This window comes from Bison bison, unplaced genomic scaffold, assembly GCF_000754665.1.
Source record: "Bison bison bison isolate TAMUID 2011002044 unplaced genomic scaffold, Bison_UMD1.0 scf7180017864181, whole genome shotgun sequence".
Lineage (NCBI taxonomy): Eukaryota > Metazoa > Chordata > Mammalia > Artiodactyla > Bovidae > Bison > Bison bison.
The window spans coordinates 7,327,667-7,337,824 of record NW_011494753.1 but is presented as its reverse complement, the minus strand read 5'-3'; the positions used below and the strand labels follow the sequence as shown (position 1 = coordinate 7,337,824).

The 10,158-nt window shown below is 36.3% G+C and overlaps 1 protein-coding gene across 7 annotated transcripts in view; it reads left to right on the top strand.

The window, feature by feature from the left end:
• The window catches only part of PEAK1 (pseudopodium-enriched atypical kinase 1), a 288,921-nt gene that overhangs the window by 125,797 nt on the left and 152,966 nt on the right, over positions 1-10,158 (top strand). For all 7 annotated transcript variants that reach the window (XM_010843302.1, XM_010843304.1, XM_010843308.1 and 4 more), the window contains one exon: positions 4,806-4,968. The gene's annotated coding sequence lies outside the window, so the exon portion shown is untranslated. The remainder of the gene's footprint in view (positions 1-4,805; positions 4,969-10,158) is intronic.

Below are 10,158 nucleotides of genomic sequence, written 5' to 3'. Positions count from 1 at the left end.
TTAGTTCTTCTTCACTTTCTGCCATAAGGATGGTGTCATCTGCATGTCTGAGGTTATTGATATTTCTCCCAGCAATCTTGATTCCAGCTTGTGCTTCATCCTGCGCAGCATTTCTCGTGATGTACTCTGCGTATAAGTTAAATAAGCAGGGTGACACTATACAGCCTTGACATACTCCTTTTCCGATTTGGAACCAGTTTGTTGTTCCATGTCCAGTTCTGTTGCTTCCTGACCTGCATATAGATTTCTCAGGAGGCAGGTCAGGTGACCTGGTATTCCCATCTCTTTCAGAATTTTCCACAGTTTATTGTGATCCACACAGTCAAAGGCTTTGGCATAGTCAATAAAGCAGAAATAGATGTTTTTTCTGGAACTCTCTTGCTTTTTCGATGATCCAGTGGATATTTGCAATTTGATCTCTGGTTCCTCTGCCTTTTCTAAAACCAGGTTGAACATCTGGAAGTTCACAGTTCATATTGTTGAAGCCTGGCTTGGAGAATTTTGAACATAACTTTGCTAGCGTGTGTGATGAGTGCAGTTGTGTGGTAGTTTGAGCATTCTTTGGCATTGTCTTTCTTTGGGATTAGAATGAAAACACCTTTTCCAGTCCTGTGGCCAATGCTGAGTTTTCCAAATTTGCTGGCATATTGAGTGCAGCACTTTCACAGCATCATCTTTCAGGATTTGAAATAGCTCAACTGGAATTCCATCCCCTCCACTAGCTTTGTTCGTAGTGATGCTTCCTAAGGCCCGCTTGAGTACACATTCCAGGATGTCTGGCCCTAGGTGAGTGATCACACCATCATGATTATCTTGGTCTTGAAGATCTTTTTGTATAGTTCTTCTGTGTATTCTTGCCACCTCTTCTTAATATCTTCTGCTTCTGTTAGGTCCATACCATTTCTGTCTTTTATTGACTCCATCTTTGCATGAAATGTTCCCTTAGTGTCTCTAATTTTCTTGAAGTGATCTCTAGTCTTTCCCATTCTATTGTTTTCCTCTATTTCTTTGCATTGATCACTGAGGAAGGCTTTCTTATTTCTCCTTGCTATTCTTTGGAACTCTGCATTCAAATGGGTATATCTTTCCTTTTCTCCTTTGCTTTTGGCTTCTCTTCTTTTCACAGCTATTTGTAAGGCCTCCTCAGACAGCCAGTTTGCTTTTTTGCATTTTTTTTTCTTGGGGATGGTCTTGCTCTCTGTCTCCTGTACAGTGTCATGAACCTCCATCCATAGTTCACCAGGCACTCTGTTTCTCAGATCTAATTCCTTAAATCTATTTCTCATTTCCACTGTATAATCATTAGGGATTTGATTTAGGTCATACCTGAATGGTCTAGTCATTTTCCCTCCTCAGATCTAGGGATTTTTCTTCTTACTTCCTAGTTTTGAGAATATACTTTTCCCTTCATTACCTTTGCTTCTGTATTGTCTTCCACATATCCCTGTTAGCCAGTTAGAATGCAAAATACATTTTAAAGCATAATCTCTTTTTTCCACCTAATGTAGCTTAGCATGCTGGTCCAGTCGCCTCTTAGACTACTCAGAGTTTTTCTAATATGTACAGCAGTATTGATACATGCAGTGTATGATTTTTTTCAGTTTTATATATACAATTATCCCTTGAATGATTGAAAGCAAAAGTAACAGTCGCTCAGTTGTGTCTGACTCTTTGTGACCCTATGGACTGTACCCTGTCAGGCTTCTCTGTCCATGGGATTCTCCAGGCAAGAATACCAGAGTGGGTAGCCATTTCCTTCTCCAGGGGATCTTTGCGATCGAGGGATCAAACATGGGTCTCCTGCATTGCACACAGATTCTTTACTGTCTGAGCCACCAGAGAATCCTGTGAATGATTAAGAGTATTTTCCTTCATTAGTGTTTATAATTGAAGTTGTTCTTTAGCAATGTGCAAACCCAGTGCTGTCAAAGTTCTAGAAGAGAATTTAGGTATATGCTGCTGTTGCCTCAGTGAGTGCATAGTAACATAGCTCTATATACATTCAGGGAATACTTTTCATGTCTACATGTCTTCATGAAGTTTTCCCAACACTCTGGTACATCATCCAGGGGAGGGGAAAGCAGGCAATTCATTTCATTTTCCATGCAAAGAGAGAATAATCTTTTTACTCAATTATAAAATAAGGATTGGTTCTGAAAGAAGCTTTGAAGTAATAGAAAATTGTCTTCCAAAGAGAATTCATGTAGTTAGTTAAAAAAAAATAGGTTAAGAATTTTAGTAATTGTTATTTTATTGTTGTTGTTACATAGTCAATAGTTTTAAAATATGGCCAATTTTCACATGTGTTTTGAGGGATATGGTACTTAAGAGATTTTTCTCAAAAATTCCTATTTCATTATTTTGATAATTTAGAAACTTTTTCCCATGAGCATCATAAGCTTATTCCTGTCTTACAACATGTATGTCTTCCTATGTCTGGAAAATTCGCCTCCTAAATTTTTCCACATCTGGCTCATTTCAACCTGAGGATCATGTCTCCTGAGGGCCTTCCTTTATACACTGTCTCAAACAGCACCTCCACCTTCCCAGCCTCTAACATCCAGTTTTATTTTCTTCGATGTATTTATCACCATCTGAAATTAGTTTGTTCATTTACTGACTTGTCTCTTTCTGTATTAAAATGTTGGCTCTCTGAGAGGAGAGATCTTGCCTTCTCTATTGTCTGTCTATCTCTACTACTTAGAACATTTCCTTTCATATAGTAGGCCTTAAGTATAATTTATGTGGTTGGAAGGATGAATAAATGAAAGGATGCCTAAGGTGTGATTTGTAGGAATATCTGATAGGGTAATGTGTATAGTGAATCACCAAGAAGGAATACGAGTAACTTTACCCAAATTTATTTCACTATATAGAACTACTTTTTCTTTAAGCATGTAGCTGTATCAGACTTCCACAGAAGACATTTTGGAAATGTGACTGATGTACTGATATATTAATTTTTTTCTTTTTATATTATAATAATATCGAAGTTATATGCAAATTGTAAGAATGATACAGATAATTTTTCCTGAATCACTTGAGAGTAAGTTGCTGATGTTATACTGCATCACCACTGAATACTCTAGAGTACATTTCCTACAAAGACATTCTGCCACATGATCAGGATAAAATAATCACAATCAGGAATTCAATTGGTTGTTTGGTTACTACCATCTAACCTACAACCTACAACTGGTTGATTGGTTACTACCATCTAACGTACAACCCTATTCAACTCATACCAGTTGTTCTGGAATTCAGTGGTGAACATCCCTAGAAAGGAGAGAGGCACAGAGTAGGCACCCTCAAAATTAGCATGTCTTTCCTTTCAAATCTTTGGCTGATTACTTAAGTTCACATTTGGAGGAGACTCCATAGGGCCTAGTGGAGGGTTATAGCAGACATGAGAAGTTTTTGAGGGGATATTTCAAATTTGAAGTTTGAGTTCTACCAAACCCATCAGAATAAAGCATTCAGAAAAAGACTATTTCAAGGAATGCAGGGTAGATTATAAAAGGATAATAGATCACTGCAGTAGGAAAGAGTAAGGCGATGTAGGTTCTCATTTCAGTTTTGTCACTAACCAACACTTACCCATGGGAAATCACTTAACTTCTCTCTCACAAAGTACTTTTCTAGGTTATCACTATTTGTATGTAAGTTCAATTTCTTTTCATATTCAAATTTCAAAATAAAATAGGCATTGATTGCATTTTTCCTCTTTAAAAACTCATAGTGGAAAAAAGAATAACTGATTTTGCCACTGTTTTTGTGATACTGGGCTTTGAGCAAACTCTGGTAAATAGTGAAAGAGGAGGCTGGCATCTTGCAGTTCATGGGGTTGTGGAGAGTCGGACATGACTTTAGTGATATATGTATATTTCTTGGTAATTTTTTGGTAATTTCTTGGTAATATTTCTCCTACATGACACTCATCATTGTTATACACCACTTGAAGTGATAGATATAAACACTGTAAGAATATTGGATATTGTTTTCATCATGAATAACCCAGTTAGAGTTAGATATTGTTTGATGTTGCACAAAAGTGTCCTTTTTTAAAATGTGCCTTTGTTGTATTAAAATCTCTTGAAAGGTTCAATTCTACAGTATGTAAGCTCAATCTGGAATCATTTAAAAGTTTTCACATTATCTTTTTCTTTCTTAACTCTTCTAGTTATTTTCCTTGTATTTAGTGTTATAGAAAAAGCAAATGAGGAGTTGGGCCTGTTTAAACATACATGTAATTAGTGCTCAAGAGTCAGAAATAGATAGGAATTTATTATTTTAATCTTAAGTGATATTTTGTATGCCAAATTATAAGTACATTTTATACTTAAACCTAAAGTAAAACTGCAAAGTGGCTAGAGAAATTTTTGTAATTGGAGATAAATACTTTCATATTTGAGAGAGGCTGTATCAAAATTGGATATTGTTACTTAGAATTGAATTTTTATGAAGGTGAAGTAGATTTTATGTTTCATATTCTTTTATTTGTAGCCAAAAATAGAAATATATGAAGACAATCAAATGAAGTCTTAGAAAGCTTCAAATGCATCAGTACTAGTTTGATTCATATAAGTTGCTTCATTCTTGGGTATGTCATGGATAGTTCTTGAGTGTGTAAGATTCTATCCATGTCACTTCCTAAGTAAGGAAGTTACTTCTTAAACAAATAAGTCCAATTTTAACTATTGAGTAAGGGTAAAATTAAGAATATCCTAAATGAAAGAAAATGTCCAATATATTTAAAACTAGTTTACTTCTCCAGTTTAGCTCTATTTTGTGCTGTTCTCTTGCAGTAAACACCACTATCTTCAGAAAATAAGGAATGAGAAGCAAGGAAGAAAGGACATTCATTCATCTTGGAAGGACCCAAAGCACTTTGAGATATAAAGGAATGTAATTATAGCTGCTAAAACCACCTTTGTCACCGAAATGGATGAAGTACTTCAAATTTAAATGGTAACCAGAATTCTCATGTTTCCACCAAGAACTTTAGATCACTTGAAAGGATTTTTTTTTAACTTTAAATATTTACCTTAATAAATAGCAAAGTGCAGATAGCTGATAATTTTATAACTTATTTAGCATAGTTAGGATTTTATTTTCTCTTTTAATGCTTGGCTCTGATATTAGCCAAAAGAATTGTTGTTTTTTCCCCCATGTTATCAACTTCTTAACATAGAAACAGATAAGCCTATTTGAGTAAGAATATGGCATAGTATTAGTATACTTACAGGTCTGTCCTTTGCCAAATATTTTTTCCTTTCATAAAAGCAACTCGGGCAACATAAATGGTAGTATTCTATCACATGTGAAAGTGTTTTATAATCTTATTTTCTGAACTTTATTTCATATTGTTTTTTTAGTTTCCTTATGTGACATCTGGTCTCTTGATCTTTTTCCTTTCATATCTGACATCTTATTTTAATTTAATCTTTATTTTATCCTCTCCCCCTCCTTCTCAGGAATTTAGGGTTATAAAAGACACCAGGTTTTAAGTATTCTGTCATTTAAAAAAAAGACACAAGGATCCAAAATGGAAAAGGAGAGAGAAGTTTGAAAAAATTATAGAATTATTTCTTATTGTGAAATCACAGTGATTGTTACATTTTAAGTAGAGTGGAAAGCAATTATAGAAGGACTTAAAATTCTTTGTCAGTCTTCTCAAATCTCCTTGATCTTAGGCCAAAATTGTTTCAACACATGTTTTGTAAAAACTCAAATGTTTGCAACTTTAATGGCATCCTAGTGAACAATTAGAACTTTTATTCATTGGAAAAGTCTATTAATTTGGTTTTGAGTGATAACCATTTGTTTACTTGAGTCATTGTGTCTTGGTAGTGAATGAATGCAGTTGAGTAAAACTAGGTCCTTACTTTGAAATCAGAACATGTGAAAAATCAAATACAGTCCTAATCAATGACTAATCCTAATGATTCTAAGGAATGTAGGACCTATTATTTCAGGAAAATGATTTATATTGGTAAGTGTAACCCAGGATAAGTAGTATGTAAGGAATGTTCCCTGTACTAACATTAACCTGGATAGGAAATACCTTAACATTAATTTTTTTTCTTTTTAATTATCCAATTATTGGTTAAACTTCTACTTATGGCATAGTTAGGAATTTCCATATGCTTGTCACTATCTCCCAGCATTTAGCATTTTAAAATATTGAACAAATTCTTTCTAGTCCTCAACTATTAAAAAATTATACAAAGTTGAAGAAAGTAACTTTTGAAACATAGCAAAACTTAAGTGCTGAATATCCAGTTATGCAAAAAAATAGTACATACAAAGTCACTGGGGAATTCCCTGGAGGTCCAGTGCTTAGGACTCAGCACTTTCACTGCCCTGACCCTGGGTTCTATCCCTGGTCAAGGACCCAAGATCCCGCAAGCCACGTGGTACAGCTGAAAGACAAAAGAATGTCAGCAAACTTCCATGTCTTCTCCACTAATGATCTAAGTTTTCTTTATCCATTTGATTGTATCTGATTCTATAACCTCGTATAACCATAGCTTCATTAATGAACCCAAAACAAACAATATTGTCAAAATTTTTATTGTGATACATTTACCACTCCTTACCAAACATTTATTTCCGTTTAAATTCATCCCTCAGTGATTTGGAGGGCTTCCCTGGTGGCTCAGATGGTCATGAATCTGCCTATAATCCAGGAGACCCGAGCTCGATCCCTGGGTGGAGAAAATTCACTGGAGAAGGAAATGGCAACCCATTCCAGTATTCATGCCTGGAGAATTCCATGGACAGACGAGCCTGCTGGGGTACAGTCCATGGGATCGCAAAGAGTTGGATACGACTGAGTGACTAACACTCCCTTTCACAGTGATTTTTGGTAACCATGGATAGGATCATTGAAATCCACAGGGAGTGGCTTTTTCTAATCATTAATTTCTACTTTTTTCACTACCAAATTTGTTTTTTAGGGTCATAATATTAACAAGGATCAAATTAAATTAGAACTTGACCTCTCTAGTGATAATGAACTCGCTCAGTCGTGTCCAACTCTTTGCGACCCCATGGACTGGCCTGCCAGGCTCCTCTGTCCATGGGATTTTCCAGGCAAGAATACTGGAGTAGGTTGCCATTTCCTTCTCCAGGGGATCTTCCTGACCCAGGGATCAAACCCAGGCCTCCCGCATTGTAGGCAGACGCTTTACCGTCTGAGCCACCAGGGAAGGCAAAATAAAAATATTGACTTTATTTTCCCATCAAGTCCAATTCAGAAGTTATGTAATTCACATATATGAGACTACCTGAATTACATATTACTTATTTTTTCAGGTCCCATCTAAGCTGAGTGCCTCCAGAATCCCAAATCTATTGTGGCTTTTGATGAGGGAATGGAATCAGGCTTCTGACTGTGCAGCTGACAGAATTTCTAAATTAGAAATTCACATTTCTAACTGTACAAACTATCATGGCCACCCTGAATAGGCTAAAATTTAAAAGATAATGTTCTAGCTATGTTAAAGTTGAATCGAACACCCAGTTTTATCTAAGTTCATTAGCTTAAAATTATGATTCTTGGGAATAGAGTATATTCTTGCAGATGGTAAGACCACTGCAAATAATGTATCTATAAAGGATCTTAAACTCATAAAGCTTAATAGGCTCCATTTAGGAAAACTGTCCTTATGGAGGGAAGCCTAGCTATAATTTGCCCAGACAAATAGGAATTTAACATAATAGTAATTAATGTGCACTGAGTGATTACTATATGCGAAGCATTGGGATTAGTGTTTAATATGCATTATCTGAGGCTTCACCACTCTATTTGACATAGGTCATATTATTAAATATCTCCATCTTACATTTGAGGAAACACATTCTCAGGGAAGTTATTTAAATTGCCCTGCATCAAGTTGCTAGTTCAACGTAGAGTCAGCTCCATAACCTAAACTCTTAACCAGGAGTTTAACCAGGAGTTTATTCTAGTTTATAAACATTCAATACTTCAAAACTTCAACTTGTTAAAATTTTTATTTACCCAGTGGCAGATAAGGAGAGGTCTTATTATTAGCAGCATTCTCATTTCAGTTTTGTGAAATTATGTTCCCTTAATATACTATTTTTCTTTTGCAACATCAGTTTTATTCTGTCAGTGATTTCTCATTGTTCTGATTATGTTCTTAAAGTAGTAGTTATTATTTAATAGAAAAGATACTTGAAGATGATATCATTAGACCCACATTTATCTGAGATAGAGACAGAGGACAGAGAAGGGAAAAATAGCTGAGGAAAAAATGCAAAACTGGCCTGTTTACTCAGCTGTCCTCCCTTAAAGTCTTATGTGCCTTTCTCTTTATCCTAAGAAAATTCTTCATTGTTTTTCAGTCTCAGTAACTGATACTGTTACTAAAAACAAAAATAGTAGTGAATTTGGAGACCAGTTCATCTTGAATTTTTATTTTATATTGGAGCATAGTTTATTAACAGTATAATTTCAGGTGTACAGCAAAGTGATTCAGTTACACATATACATGTATCTGTTCTTTTTCAGGTTATTTTCCCATTTATGTTATTACAGAATATTGATCAGAGTTTCCTGTGCTATAGTACATCCTTGTTGGTTATCTATTTCAATGTAGTAGTGGCATACATTTTCTGTTAAATTCATATATCAGATCAGTCGCTCAGTCGTGTCCGACTCTTTGCGACCCCATGACAGCACGCCAGGTGTCCCTGTCCATCACCAACTCCGGGAGTTCACTCAGACTCACGTCCATGGAGTCAGTGATGCCGTTCAGCCATCTCATCCTCCGTCATCCCCTTCTCCTCCTGCCCCCAATCCCTCCCAGCATCAGAGTCTTTTCCAATGAGTCAACTCTTCGCATGAGATAGCCAAAGTATTGGAGTTTCAGCTTCAGCATCAGTCCTTCCAATGAACACCCAGGACTGATCTCCTTTAGAATGGATTGGTTGGATCTCCTTGCAGTCCAAGGGACTCTCAAGAGTTTACTCCAACACCACACAGTTCAAAAACATCAATTCTTCGGTGCTCACAGTCCAACTCTCACATCCATACATGACCACAGGAAAAACCATAGCCTTGACTAGACAGATCTTTGTGGCAGAGTAATGTCTCTGCTTTTTAATATGCTGTCTAGGTTGGTCATAACTTTCCTTCCAAGGAGTAAGCATCTTTTAATTTCATGGCTGCAATCACCATCTGCAGTGATTTTGGAGCCCAAAAAATTAAAGTCTGACACTGTTTCCACTGTTTCCCCATCTATTTCCCATGAAGTGATGGGACCAGATGCCATGGTCTTCGTTTTCTGAATGTTGAGCTTTAAGCCAACTTTTTCACTCTCCTCTTTCACTTTCATCAAGAGGCTTTTTAGTTCCTCTTCACTTTCTGCCATAAGGGTGGTGTCATCTGCATATCTGAGGTTATTGATATTTCTTCCAGCAATCTTGATTCCAGCTTGTGCTTCTTCCAGCCCAGCGTTTCTCATGATGTACTCTGCGTAGAAATTAAATAAGCAGGGTGACACTATACAGCCTTGACGTACTCCTTTTCCTATTTGGAACCAGTCTGTTGTTCCATGTCCAGTTCTAACTGTTGCTTCCTGACCAGCATATAGGTTTCTCAAGAGGCAGGTCAGGTGGTCTGGTATGCCCATCTCTTTCAGAATTTTCCACAGTTTATTGTGATCCACACAGGCAATGGCTTTGGCATAGTCAATAAAGCATAAATCAGTTCTCTGTAAATTGATGTATAGGCTTAAGTCAACTCCTAAAATCCTGGCAAAATTTTTTAAATTTATGTGGAGTGGAAAGGCAAAGAAATTTGAACAGCTAAAATGACTTTGAAAAAGAAGGAAGATGGAAGGAACCACTCTACCCGATTGCAAAATTTATATGGCCACAGTACTCAAGACTGGTATTAGCAGTAGGATAGACATATAAATCAGTAACCGAATAGATAACCCAGAAATAGCCCCACACAAGTATAGCCGGCTGATTTTGTTTTTTTTAACGAAAGTATAAAGGTAATTCAATGGAGAATGGACTATCTTTTTATCAAATAATGCAGGAGCAACGTGGTACTAGTGGTAAAGAATCCTCCTGTCTTATACAGGAGACACAAGAGAGGCGGGTTCATCCCTGGGTCAGAAAGAG